Source organism: Megalobrama amblycephala, linkage group LG10 (genome assembly GCF_018812025.1).
Source record: "Megalobrama amblycephala isolate DHTTF-2021 linkage group LG10, ASM1881202v1, whole genome shotgun sequence".
NCBI classification, from domain to species: Eukaryota; Metazoa; Chordata; class Actinopteri; order Cypriniformes; family Xenocyprididae; genus Megalobrama; species Megalobrama amblycephala.
The window spans coordinates 11,243,117-11,258,102 of record NC_063053.1 but is presented as its reverse complement, the minus strand read 5'-3'; the positions used below and the strand labels follow the sequence as shown (position 1 = coordinate 11,258,102).

At 37.0% G+C, this 14,986-nt stretch overlaps 1 long non-coding RNA gene across 1 annotated transcript; it reads left to right on the top strand.

Annotated features, from left to right (window-relative positions):
• Nucleotides 1-7,906: 7,906 nt before the first annotated feature.
• Nucleotides 7,907-14,066, top strand: LOC125277626. The gene is made up of 3 exons (XR_007186948.1): nt 7,907-8,829; nt 8,952-9,023; nt 13,689-14,066. It is a non-coding gene; the product is annotated as an uncharacterized LOC125277626 (long non-coding RNA).
• Nucleotides 14,067-14,986: the final 920 nt, after the last annotated feature.

Sequence of the window (14,986 nt, the reverse complement as noted above, 5' to 3'; positions counted from 1 at the left end):
AACTGTTCTGACCTCTCTTTTCCCAGCCTCCGTGAGAAGAGGGAACAAGCGGGCTGGAACCGGTTTACTTCGGGAGCCCGTGAGCGCGGGACTATTTTTTAACTGGACCGGAGAAAAACAGACTGGGATGGGAAAGAGAAACTGTGTCCAAAATCGCGATTCCCACACAGAGACCGTGAAACAGAGACCACAGGGACCAAAAACTAATGATTGTTTTCACATTCCCACTCACAAGGGGAGAGAGAAACCAAAATGACTTTTGCTTAAGGAGATATAATAGAGAATAATGATGACAATGATCGATTAAAATCTCATCAAGTACACTAATGTCTTGTACAACAGCAGCACAGGACCAACACATATGAGAGAAAATTCATAAATGAGATGTCTTTAATAGCTCAACTGTTGCTTCTAGACAGCGGTGAGATGACATGGAGATCAATAGAAAGTGTTGCCTGCTGCTTGTCAGATATTTCTTCTTAGAAAAAAGTAATCTCACATATCATTAATGTCTCAAACTGTGCTCAGATTTGACCAGATACCAACGTCTTTCATCAGAACTCACAAGATCTCAATAATTACTTCCAAAACTAAATCATCTGAGCTGCAAACCACATTCATTTGAAGACAAGACAATACTCATATTTAAATGAAATGTAACTAAAATCTCTATTATGTTTCCCGAGATGTCAAACAGCAACCTCTGAGTGATACAATGTTCCTCGGGGGAACCGACCTGCGAAATGAATCCTTAAATGTACTGTATCTGATTGAAGATCATTCATTCATCTGATTGTGTGATAATCATACAAACATTAATGTCCACCTTCCAAGCTAAAAGTAAAAAAAGAGGCCCAGTTCCCATAATGCATCATGAGAACTGTTGCAACAGGCTGGTTTTCTCACATAAAAATGACATGCGATCAAACTCCAACAAGAATAGATATTGTTTCCTGCAAAACCCGGGAAATCAGGAGGAGGTGCACAAAGGGCTTGAGACAGTATCTTATAAGGGATCTTGGCTCATTAGCTGATTTTGGGAGAAACGGGGATTGGGGGGGGGTTAAACCCTCTCACACCGCCTCATTCCCCTTCTCCATCTCCCTATAGACACAGTCCACGGGAACAGCACTACTCGTGAAGATCTGGGAAATGATCTCTGCTTGTTATGACATTTTCATTGGTTTCCTTCTAAAAGCAGTAAGATTAAACAGATGATAGATGGATAGATAGATAGATAGAATATAAATATTTAATAGAACATTATCTTCATGCACATTAAGTGAATGTAGAAAGTGTATTTAGAAAATAAACAGGGTCCATTGTGATTTAACTTTAATCTGTATCTAATAATGCAGCATCTTTAATCATGTTCCTCAGGCTGTCTTTGAAATGGTGTAGAGTTACAGTGAGCAAAAGCAGTGTGTGTGTGTGTGGGGGGGGGGGGGTGTTAAGCAATTATGGTAATTATAACAGTAAAATAAGTCAGCAATGACATACAGTCTGAGTCTGGTGATGATCAAGAAAAACTGGTCCGCTGGGGGTCCGATCGTCTCTCTTATTTTCTGGGACTCGTGATTCAGGGACTGGAAGATAATCCATTCCAGAGCTATTTATTTTGACACTCACTGAAAAATACACTGAAATAGCGTATATTTGAATTTAAAGTTAATTATTAAAGGGGGGGGGGGTATCACACACAGTTTCTGCCAATCTCATGTTAATCTTGAGTACCTATAGAGTAGTAGTGCATCCTTCAAATCTCCAAAAAGTCTTTAGTTTAATCATATTATATAAAAAGATACATACGCTGTACCGAGTCTTTCCGAAAACAGCCGAGCGCCTGGAGGCGTGTCCTGAGAGCTAGAGTCACGAGTACGTGCAGCTTTTGTGTAGAGATCGTCTACACAAGCTATCAATGGTCATCTAAACAAATATATTTAAACACACGCAATACACCATCGCATTATCCATGGCAGTGTTCGAACTATACCGTGGACTTTGGGGAGCACACAATGGCTTACAATGAGTTAAAAAGATACATAACAGCTACGACTGTGTATACTACTTGCTTTATGCAAGGATTTACCCTACATTATCGACACAAACTGATAGGTGAAATAACAAACAGCCACCCACAAATAGTCTATAAACAAAGCATCAGGCTGTCTTTGAGTTCACAAGAACAACAGTTAAAGTTATTCGTCAGGCTACAGAAGAATACCAAAATTCCTCCGTTAAATTAGGTCTAATATATCAAGAGTCACACAGACCTATAATAACCCCTCCACAACACATAATTGCGAATAACATACCTCACCTTAACACAGGTCTGGGGTCAGTTTCCTTTGCTGTTCGAGTTAACATGTAATAAACATGAGTGGAATTTGCACCGCAGCGCCCCCACACCTTGATGCTCATGACAAGAATAGCATGTATAGTTATCTTTATTGAAGTGAATTAGGTTTAAATCGTCGTCATGCATGAATGAATGATATTTTTGCAATTTTACACATAATAATCCATGATAATCACATTACACAAAACTGAATTGCACATCAAAATAACATATTGTCAATATTTTTTGAGCCCCCCCAAAATTTCACAAATCACTTTTTCAGGGGAGCCCACGTCTTATTAAGGGGAGCCGAGCCGTAGTTCGCACCCTGATCCATGGATGACTTTTGAATCACTATAATGAATATAGCGTATGAATGATGAATAATGAATTTATGAATTCACTACGTTCGTGTTGTTTACATTATATGCACTTAGGCGCCTATTGCCAACAAAACAGACATTTGAAGCAGTTTTACTCACCACCTGCGGTTCCGACTCATGACCGGGATCATTATCGCTGTGACCGCTCCATCTTTCACAGTTTCAAACGATCTGTAAATCCAGTGTAGAACTGAGCTTTGTTTATGAAACCATAAGCGCCGATCCTGAGGGCTCAAGCAGCCACGGAAAAACACAAGATATTCTCCATTCATTTTAACCAATAAAAAAGTAATTGCAACTATCACTTTCTATGGTTATTTTAATAACAAATATTAAGAGCACATCAATGTAAAGCGTGAGCACAAAATTCTCAGCTCCACTGAACATTGGGTTCTTTGGGAAGCAAGGTTATCTTTCCCTCACAACCAAAAACACACTTCTTTGGTGACATTGTTGATTTCATGCAGTCCTGTGCAGCGCTGCCGACGACTTCCATAAACCTGAACGCGCGTTGATGGGCGTGCTCTTGTGCTCTCTCTCAGGTCCACGTGCGCACGCACGCCCTTCCGGGAGAAGTGCCCTTACAAGGAATTCCGTCCTTGTTAACATCACTAAGGCCGATACTCGAAAAAAAAAATCAGAATCCTGTGAGGATTTGGAAGAGAATTTTTGGAACAGAAATACTCCCGTCATACGTCCAACTCATGTTTAGCATGACAATCCAACTCTTTAACAAGTCACGAGTCTGATATTGCTCTTATACAATAGTTAAAAAATTAACAAGAGTTAATAAGTTAATAGCCTATAGGCCTACCTTGCATTTTATTTAGACATAACACAAGATGCATCACTCATATTGTTTTGCAATATGGCGGAACAAGTCCCGCCTTCTAAATAAGAGCCAATCGCTGATTGGTAAAGTCATTGCGTCACTGCAGCGGCCGTTAGAAGCTCTGGAAGCTCCTACACGCGAATCGGAAGCTTGGCAAACAGCTTTGGAGAATTTGATGTTTCCCCATTCAAAGAGATAGGTACAGAACTGCACTTGCATGCCCAAAAGGCGTTTCAAAGATGGCCGCCGAGTAAAATGACTTGTCTTAAAGGGACTTTGGTGTTAGCCTACTATTAGGCATAACAGATTCATTTCGTTAACAGATAAAACACCTGGCGAGATTGTGTAAATAAAATGAAAGGTATAGGCCTAACCTATTAACTCTTGTTAATTATTAACTATTGTAAAAGAGCAATAGGCCTATCAGACTCGATCAGTCTGTTTTTTTCTTTTTTTTTTTTTTTTCTTTTTTTTTCTTTTAATTTACTCACTAGTAGGCTAACGTTTACAGCTTCATTGTGTTATAATCATGCTCTTGCAAAGTATTCTAACTTTCAGGGAAAATTATTTTTTAAATAAAGAAAAAGCTGTCAGATGAATGATGATGTAGTTGGTTTATAGCTTACATTATATTTCTGGCGATTGTATTTGGGCTTTAAATTCCATAAAAGTTGTGTTCATTTGTGAGGATTATCATGATGAACAAACATATCAGAATCATAAACATTTGTTGATCACAGAGCTGATTTTCTGCAATTATCCAAATGCTGATGGAAAAATCCTGTGGGGTTTTGTTGAGGGAACCAGGATGATAACTTCCAGGTTGAACTATTTCATTTGGAGAAATAAAAATAAATGCAATTGAGAGAATTGAGCTGTAAAATAAATGCAGGTAGCATAACTCGTCATTCGTCCTCTGCAAGAATTTGATGAGAAATGTACTGAAATTTTTAACTTTGATAGTGGCATTGCTGAGATGTCTTCTAAAGCTGTAGAGGAGATACATGTGAAGTTAGTGGGGTATTTGTCCCTCAGATCTCCATTTAATCATATTGAGAAATGATTGCAATATTAAATATTGTGATTTTATGTCCTACAGGACTCAACAACTCAACAACCAAACATCAGTGTGTGTTCACGTATATGTTTAACATTCTCGGAAATCGAACACCTTCACATCTGCTCCCCTGAGGCTGAAACAGAGCCATCTCTTCTCAATAGCTCCATCCATCTAGAGGAATTCACATTTAGACATAATTACTGAGATAAAACACAAGGAATGAGAGGAGAAACAAAGCTCACACTCTTTTTTTAGGCCTGGAAAGAAAGAGTCATGTTGATGAGGGGGTTTTCCTCAGAGATGACAGAGCGGAGGTGGATCACAGGGAACGTTTCAAACGTGTTAATGCTCCAGATTACCTCACCAAACTGACCGTGTGTGTGTGTGTCTATGTCTATTCTTTGATCGTTCCTGCTGCAGATCCTCCACAGTACTTTGCTTTCATCCGAGACTCTCCTACAGGAAAACCGAAGACTAGATTCAGCCTTCCTGGCATCCCGTCTCATTTGCAGTGTGCGTGCTGTAATGGGCCATAGCCTGTTGTTTCATATCAGGCCTCATTAGTCAAACTGCTTTTGAGCAGCACTGAAAACTAAGTGAAATTTTGGACATGAATGAAACACTCTAAAAACAGACATTGGTCACGTATAAAAATTTGGTTTAAACGCCACAATTTTTAAACCTCTCTGTACTGCTTACATATGTTTTATGTGTTTTTGGTAATGTGCATTATAAAACAGATCGTTTTCAGGAAAATTGTTTCACTATTTAGTTTTGGATTTTAAGTCAACGTATTTGCAATATGACTTAAGGTGGCAGATTTTAAAGTCAGCATGAAACAGAAATGGCGATAGTCTTTTCTTCCCTATTGTGACATATAGGCTACCTGAGTGAAACACTTCTCGAACAAAACAAAAAAAGTAGGGCGGGACTTGATTCTGTCCTTCTGAAATTGATTGTGTGGTTGGATGGTTGTGGTTTGCTATTGGTCGATCTCATGTGAGTGACAGGTTGTCCCGCCCTCACACCAGTAAACACGTCATCAGAGAAGATCAGAGATGTTGCAGCAAGAGGGAGGGCAAGTTCTTTTGATTAATGATTACAGGGACACATTTAAAATAAATAAAAATGTGCACAGATAAATCATTTATAATAAATACTGCAATATTCCATAAAAAAATGGTTTCATGCTGACTTTAAGGCAGCATCACATATATCCTTTATGGCTAGGGTGATCCCATAATGCATTGTAGGTGGCACAATGGCTAAAGTGACAATGGCTAAATATCCTTATAATTCATTCAAAGTATAGTAAAACTTTTAATGCTTATCAGAGTATCATATCGTTAGCAACATTCTAACACCAGACTCTCTTGTGCTTCTCCAGGCACAGAAAATGGACAATAGTCACAGATGCAAAGTTGTTAAATGGTATGTTCACCACAGAAGGATTATATGTGTATACCAGTGAGTGTTAAATCTAGCAAGCCTATAATTTTGTCTTTGGGGTCCACTTTTAATTTTACTTTTTTTTTTTTGCACCAAAAACTGACATGATTTGTTTAGTTTGTAGGGCCATTTTCACCCTCCATTTCCACCTTTTTCTTACACTAAGAAAGAAAGAAAGAAAGCTGTGAGTAAAGTGTGTGTTATTGATGGTTAAAGCAGCCAGCGCTGTTATGCTACTTAATGCCACTGGCTTGCGCTAATGGAGCTATTAGACTAAAGCCCTTAAACCCCACAGAGAAACACAGACAGAGAGATGATGAGGGAAGATCAAGGTCTAGTGTGCTTTACTTATGGCTGATGTTTCTTGAACTCAGATATGCATTTAGTGCACTAAACTATGAAGATAAGGGTGAATTCAAAGAAAAAGAAGGTCCAGGTCACATTTGACCATAAAATCTAAAAAAAGAGTGTTTATTTTGCATTGTAATTTGGCATTACTTTTGCATCAATAGATTAATAGAAATACCTTACCACATTAAAGCATCAGGGTTATACATGTTTTTTTTTTCCAAATTCAGCGAGAAGTTCAATTTAATAACACCCCTCAAACATCATAAAGCTCCATAAAAAGTGTTATATGTTTGGCATCTCAGAGACCCCAGATGAACAAATGCAATGTATTTCCTTGTTTATTCTGATTTATTTTATTATATCAATCACAGTGGGTGTTCTTATTTATCAGTGCTCTGTGGAAATTCTCACTAAATTGATTGTGTGTGTGTGTGTGTGTGTGTGTGTGTGTGTGTGTGTGTGTGTGTGTGTGTGTGTGTGTGTGTGTGTGTGTCTGTCTGTTTGGAAAGGCATAAAAGATGAACTAAAGACAGATAGAAGGATAGAAAACAGCTTTACCACTTCAAAGAACTATTTCCATCAGAGAACCTGCTAGTCTTGAGCACACACTTTTTCTGCAATGGCATCCCAGTCATTAATAATGATTTATGAATACTAATGTATGACAGCACTGTACAAATTACATTAGCTGCTGTTACATTCTGGTATTTCTGATATATTTTGTAATACTTGAATGTGCATGTATATCAGCTGTCTTTAGCCCAAACGCACAGTTTAAAGCGTTAATGCAACTGATCTCTGTGACATTGGCGCCCCCTAGTGACCAGCGCTAACACTTTCAGAGAATTTTTTAAATATCAATTTTACGAGTTACAGTAGTGTTTTACTGCTGATTAATTATTGAATAAGATTTAGTTTAAGATTTGAGAGCTCTGATACTGAACATTCAATATCTGAAAACTGTTTGGACTCTTAATTGCCATCAATGTATTATTCAACACTTGGATGTCTTTAAAAAATAATAATAAAATTACACAATTTTGAGTATCTGCAATGAAAACAATTACATCTTTATTGTTTATCATAACATAGAGAGACACCCAGGAAAAATGTTAATAGATAATTAACCTAGAAGAAACTATATTGTTGGCTCTAATTATTATGCTTGAGATGTTCCTCATTTGTGAGTTGTTTTAGATAAAAAGCATCTGCTGAATGATTAAAGTTACATGTAAAAAAGACCTAGCATTGTAAAATGCTATTTCTCATATTTATTACATTCTGCAGCAATTTGCAAGTATAGTTTTATGCCTGAATATTTATAACCCATCACAATTTGAAATTCAACAGACTGTGACTTTAAGTGAATTAAATGTGATTCACACACACAAGGTTTTCAAACAAAAAGTTTGCACTGCAGTGTGTGTGTGTGTGTGTGTGTGTGTGTGTGTGTGTGTGTGTGTGTGTGTGTGTGTGTGTGTGTGGACCTGCAAAGTGGAGTTTGTACTGCCAAGCTAGAAAATAGCAAAAAAGCAAAATAAAAGTCTCAAATGTCATTCATTTACAACTTGAGACTTTAGGTGTGTTGTGCCTAATTTGACATCAATGATGTGAAATATCATTGAACATATGTGACCATAAATGATATTTGAAAGCTGTGAGAGGGGAGAAACATATGTGAACAACTTTTATTCGGAATGTAGCGCTGGAGTTATAGGACTAATTTTATTATATTTTACGGTGTTTTTTTGGGCCTTCTGAAGCGTACTGGTAACCATCCACTAGCTATCCACATTACATGAAAAACACATGATGTTTCTCTTGTATTTAACTGAATAAAATAGCCTACCAATGTGTGGTTAGAAAATGACGTGAAACAGAGTACAGTAATTCATGTTTAAATTCTGAACTGAATCAATGTCAATTGAAGCATTTGACTTTAACTGGAAATGACAGCAGCGTCTCCATCTTCCCCGCTCTCCTCTCTTTATTGCTGCACCTGTGCTTCAATGGTGCTCTTCAAAACTCTAGAAGTGTTTCCATCCATACTGACTGACTGTTTGTGAGGAGAAAGTATCATTTTGCAAATGTCTCTGTGTTCACACACAACTCCTGTTCTGTAAAAGTGCCATAATACACTCATACACAGAAGATATCCGCTTTCCTGAGGCCACTGCAGGCTTCATGTCACTCCACGGGCTCTTGGAAGATCTCGCACAGATAAAGTTGCTGGAACCCATTAGAGCATCTGTGGATTTACAGGGCTGGAGAAACGTTCTTGCCCTCAAGACGTCCAAAAACAACAACCGCGTAGTCTGGCAGCGGTGCAGGCAGCGGGCGTTTCCCTGTCCCGCGTGAGTAGCTGCGTGCGAGTGTCTGCCGGGTAAATTCAGGCTCCAGCCGAGGGTTGAATACGGTAAGCTTTGTATTACAAGTCATGCAACCACTCATCTCAGAATACTTCTTGGCAAGAGCAGACATTTGCTCTTTTAGTAAACCTGAGGTGCCCTACGTGCCCTAAAATCTGTTTATTTTCAGGAATGGAAAGCCACCTGTCCCAATAAAGGTGTTGCGAGTTACTTGGAATCATCTAAACTGTAAACTTAAAGGGTTAGTTCACCCAAAAATGAAAATTCTGTCATTTATTACTTACCCTCATGCCGTTCCACACCCGTAAAACCTTCGTTAATCTTCGGAACAGAAATTAAGATATTTTAGTTGAAATCCGATGGCTCTGTGAGGCCTGCATAAGGGAGCAATGACATTTCCTCTCTCAAGATCCATAAAGGTACTAAAAACATATTTAAATCAGTTCATGTGAGTACAGTGGTTCAATATTAATATAAAGCGACGAGAATATTTTGGTGCGCCAAAAAAAAAAAAAAAAAAACCGACTTATGGCCGATTTCAAAACAATTGCTTCAGGAAGCATCGGAGCACAATGAATCAGTGTGTCGAATCAGCTGTTCGGAGCGCCAAAGTCACGTGATTTCAGCCGTTTGGCAGTTTGACGCGATCTGAATCATGATTCGACACACTGATTCATTATGCTCTGAATCTGAAACAGTGTTTTGAAATCGGCCATCACTAAATAAGTCGTTATTTTGTTTTGTATTTTTGGCGCACCAAAAATATTCTCGTCGCTTTATAATAATATTGAACCACTGTATTCACATGAACTGATTTAAATATGTGTTTAGTACCTTTATGGACCTTGAGAGAGGAAGTGTCATTGCTCCCTATGAAGGCCTCACTGAGTCATCGGATTTCAACTAAAATATCTTAATTTGTGTTCCCAGGATGAACAAAGGACTTACGGGTGTGGAACGGCATAAGGGTATAACTATGAGCAACAGCCTACATTTATATTATTTATTAACCTTTGTTAGGTATAGTTCATACAAAAATGAAAATTCTGCTATCATTTACAATAACTTGAGGGTGTGTAAATGTTGACAGAATTTTCATTTCAGAGTGTTGTAAGATACATTGTGCAGTCATGTAAGTGGTTACCCAGATTGCAAATTTGGGTCAGCTTTGCCAGAGATTTTGACCCACATGGAATTGTGGCCCAAGGTTGGCCCATGTGCTGTTTGCCGAAAGTCAACCAGATCAATGCTGGAAGAAGACCAAAACTCACCCACAACTTCACAAATAGTCACAATACAAGAATAACAAAAAAGATAACAGAGCAATAAAATAAGAAAAGTGTAAATATGTTGTGCATAAATAATGAAATACAAAAATAAACAACAGCTGGTTATAAAAGTCAAATGAAGCAATTTATATTTATAGATGTGCAAAAAAAAAAAAAAAAAGGTATGAGTTGCAACAAACAATGTAAAACAGATTCCCTCTCTTTACAATACTTAATATGTGTGCTTTACATTAACATTTTAATCAACGGTGTTCTTTTTCCGCCACCCTCATGGTCCAGCGTTTTGGTGTATTTTATGGTGCTATTGTCAGTCATAGCATTTTCTCTATACTGAGAAAAAGCATTTTGTCTCCCATGGCAAACAAAATAAATGTTAAATGATAAATAATGGTTAAACGATTACAGAAATATCAATGTTAAGGTTTTCAAGTGTAGTCTTGTTTATGTAATGCCCTGAAACAAGTTCACAGCAGAAGTCACAAACAGAAACATTATCATTTCATATGAATCAGCATTTAATGAACATGACTTAAAACATTTAATTTACCATTAAACACAATAGAAAACATTATTGCCATGATTTTGATATTCATAAGTAGGAATTTGTACACATTTGTAGGTCTGTAAAGTTGTTCATACATATATAATTTGTGTTTTAGTGCTGTCAGCATGTCAATAATTAACGTTTTAGTGTTTTTTGTGTTTTAAAATGTTAGTTATTTAATTCTGTGTATTATTATGTATGAAAACATAAGTATATGTACATGGTAGAACCACGCTTTCCATAAAAATACATACGTATTCTAATGAGATCACATTGCACAGTCACCATATAGATGAAACCACCATTTAATAACTTTTTTGAACTCCAGCTCAGTTGTCTGTGCACATACAGGATTTTTAAAAAAAAAAAAAAATTTTTTTGTTAAATACATTTAAATAAAATAAACAACTGAGACATGAAGCATATGTGTTACATGACACCACCAGTCCAAGAACAAAACATTGGTGCTCAAAGCTGTTACATATTAGGACTGTGATATAAAGAACGGTCTGTCTGTGATGTGATTTAATGTAGTTTGCCTAATATTTTATGTTGTTGCAGACAATATGTTATCTTAAAGCTGATTTCTGGTTTATATCTAAATTATTCCAGCTTAGTATTTCTGGTTTATATAGGGGAGTTATAGAAGTGTTTCTCATATACTTAAATGTCAGGCTAAAAGAATCTTTTTAAAAAAAACAAAAAAACAAAAAAATCTACACAAAGATTCATTTAAGAGTCCAGAGTTTCAGCATTTGTCATATTAAGACTTTTATATGTATTTACCTAAATTGATATTTATGTATTATTAAATAGATGACAATAAATATTATTACATGTATTATTTTTATTAGTTTAGAAGTCGTTGATATTGTTTAATATTTATTACACTGATATCTAAAGGAATAGGTTAGAATAGATTTGGCTTTTGCGAACGCATTTTTGCCATTATTTATTGCTGGACGCAGTAATGAATGTTATAACACCTCTCTCTCTTCATGCAGTAGATGGCAGCATTGTCACGCAAACTCACAACGCTATTATTCCTCCATTGGGCGCTTTTTGCTAGGAGATTTGCATTCTAAAAATGTATAAGCGTTTAAATATGTTATTGTTGTTTACATACAAATTGAAATCCGCCACAGAAATCTCTATACATGACTTTATTATCCAATAATATTTCAGTAATCGCACATGGCTGTCATTGGTCCATCCTGACCAGTGCTGTGTAAGGTAAGTAGCACGTGACCTCTATGACGATTCATTTACACCTGACAACGACTTTAGGAGAATTCCCCCCGACCACAAAGTAACCAGCATCAGTATTTACCATTTACTCAGCTGTATGAAAGCATTTATTATTCTAAACCCATTTATTCTCAAATATTGAGTAATGATAATAACTCTCGCGTGCTAAACGCTCGGTTATTTCACGTGTGTCCTCGAATTATATAATAATAATAATAATAATAATAATAATAATAGAGAATGATGTGGCTGGTATGATATTTGGTATGTTGTGTTTTAATGGATTACCACTATGTTTTAATGCAGTTTGTCTAATGTTTGATGTTGCTGCAGTAGCCTGTTATCTTAAAGCTGATTGATCAGGGCTATGGACAACATGTGTAGTTGGGAAGTGCTGAATGATTAAATAAATAAATGTATAATAATAATAAAAGTGGTTTCTGATTTATATCTAATTTATTCCAGCTATATAGACAGTTATATCTTTGAGATATTATTTATACAGTAGTTCCCAAGTGCTGTACATTACAATAGAAAGCAATAGAACAACAATACAATACATGAAAACATTCATAAGGTAAAATGCCAGAGAGTACAAATAAACTTTTATATGTTCCTTAAAAACATTAAGAGTTGAGGAAGATCTAACATCCAATGGCAGATTATTCCACAGTCTTGGACCAGCGACAGAGAAAGCATGATCACCCTTCAATTTAAAGGGTTAGTTCACCCAAAAATGAAAATTTGTCATTAAATACTCACCCTCATGTTGTTCCACACCCGTAAGACCTTCGTTCATCTTCAGAACACAAATTAAGATATTTTTGATGAAATCCGATGGCTCAGTGAGGCCTCCATTGACAGCAAAATAATTAACACTTTCAGATGCCCAGAATTTAAAACAGTTCATGTGACTACAGTGGTTCAACTTTAATGTTATGAAGCGACGAGAATACGTTTTGTGTGCCAAAAAAACAAAACGACTTTATTCAACAATATCTAGTGATGGGCGATTTCTAAACTCTGCTTCATGAAGCTTCGAAGCTTTACAAATCTTTTGTTTCGAATCAGTGGTTCGGAGCGTGTACCAAACTGCCAACGTCACGTGATTTCAGTAAATGAGGCAGTGTATCATTTTATGATTGGGGTTCTTTGTAGACAGCTTAAACATGCCCCATACTTTATCCAATAAACATGCATGTAAAGCCGCGTACACACTTAACGATTGTAAGGCCGATTATGAATGTAAATTGATACTTATGACTGATCGCGCTCAAACGCGTCCAGTCAGAGCAATTTGCGTTCAGTCTGCGATTACAGTCGGTGTTCAAATTCCATGTGTAAGTATATAAATCGGCTCCAGTCGAAGGAAACAATCGGTATGTGTGTTCAGTTCAGTCTTGGAATGTTTCAGCTAATCGTTAGGTGTGTCCCCGGCTTAAGGGTTTGTATGAATGCTCTAAAAGAGAATAACTGAAACAGAAGAGGGAGATTTCTTAGAAGGAAGGATTAGTTTGCGCAACGAGTGAAAAGGTCAATAGGAGTCCCAAGGCACCCCATATGCCAGAAGGGCTGATCTAATACGTAAATATTTTTTTTTAAAAGTTCCTTTAAAATTATAAATTATATTTGGCTTTAATGTTCTGAAATGGTTTTAGACCCATATCATCATAGAAATCTCCCAAAGTGTTTAGTCTGCTGTGAGTCCATTGTGGAAAGTGAAATGGGGCATTGCCTGACAAAAGATTATTATTATGGAAAATAGGCGAATACCTATGCCAGATTGTAACTTGTTGTGTTTGCTTTTTGACTTCCCTCCATATAGAGAGGTCATGAGAGGACCAAACCGAGATTTACACTGCCTCAGTGGAACCCCTGGAAAAACAAGATGCTTCAGTTCATAATGATAAACTATTGACTCCTCAAGAAGCAAAATTTTAAACTGTATCCTAAATTGTACTGCCATCCTAAAAAGATAACAATAGAGTAACATGATCTGTTTTCCCAGCATTCATTAACCTTGCAGCATTTTGTACTAGTTGCAAGCGAGCAACATATGTTTGGCAGGTCCCAACATAAAGAGCACTACAATAATCTAGACGGGGAAAAATATAGGCATGGATAACTTTTTCCAGGTAGCTATAGCTGACAGAATTGGTTTCAGTATGCCTATTGCCCTTAAATAAAAGAAACCATTATGAACAAACCACTGTCTTTATGTCTAGATGAGTCAAAAATGATTCTTTACTTGATGCTGCAGTTACCCCTTTCCATGGGCCTAAGTTATCTTTTACCATCTGGCTACAAGCTGCACGACCAAAGGTAATAATTTCTGTTTTGTTTTCATTCAGTTGAACAAGGTTTTCAGCCATCCACAGCTTTACTTCCTCCAGACACGGAGTATGGCATTGGAATCCTTATAGGTCTCAATGGCAATTAGACTTGAGTGTCATCAGCATACAGATGGTAACCCTGACAGCAACATAATGTTTCGGCCCACATCTGGTCCGTGTGTAATCCACATGTATCAGATGTGGGCCGGATCTGGGCCACATGTCTGGGTAGAAATACCATACTTCTTAAAAATAATTCCCAAAGGGAGCATTTATAATGAAAACAGGACTGGACCCAGAATGGACCCTTGTGGGACCTCACAGGTAAAAGGTGCTGATGCAGAGAAATAGTTACCAATCTTCACTGAAAATGATCTAAATTCCAAATAAGAGGCAATATTTATCTACATAAGTAAACAAACAAACAAAGCATTGCAATTCATTTCATTTTTCTAAGCCAAATTTATTTGCACGCGTTCCAAAAAATTATTTCAGTGTCACAATGAAGCAGTTGTGAGGGTGAATAATTTTACTACTTTGGCTTGAGTGGATGTTGGGTGCTGCACTAACGTCTGACATGAAATAGTCCAGGTGTTTCTTTGTTTTTCCTTTTGAAATGTTTCTCACAAAACATCTGTTGGTGTTCAGTCTATTGGTCATTCCTGTGGTCTGTTTGTTCCAGTGCTCTTGACTGACACTTTCAATCCTGTTTCTCTCTTACATTAAAGGTGCCCTAAAACCAGTTTTTACAAGATGTAATATAAGTCTAAGGTGTCCCCTGAATGTGTCT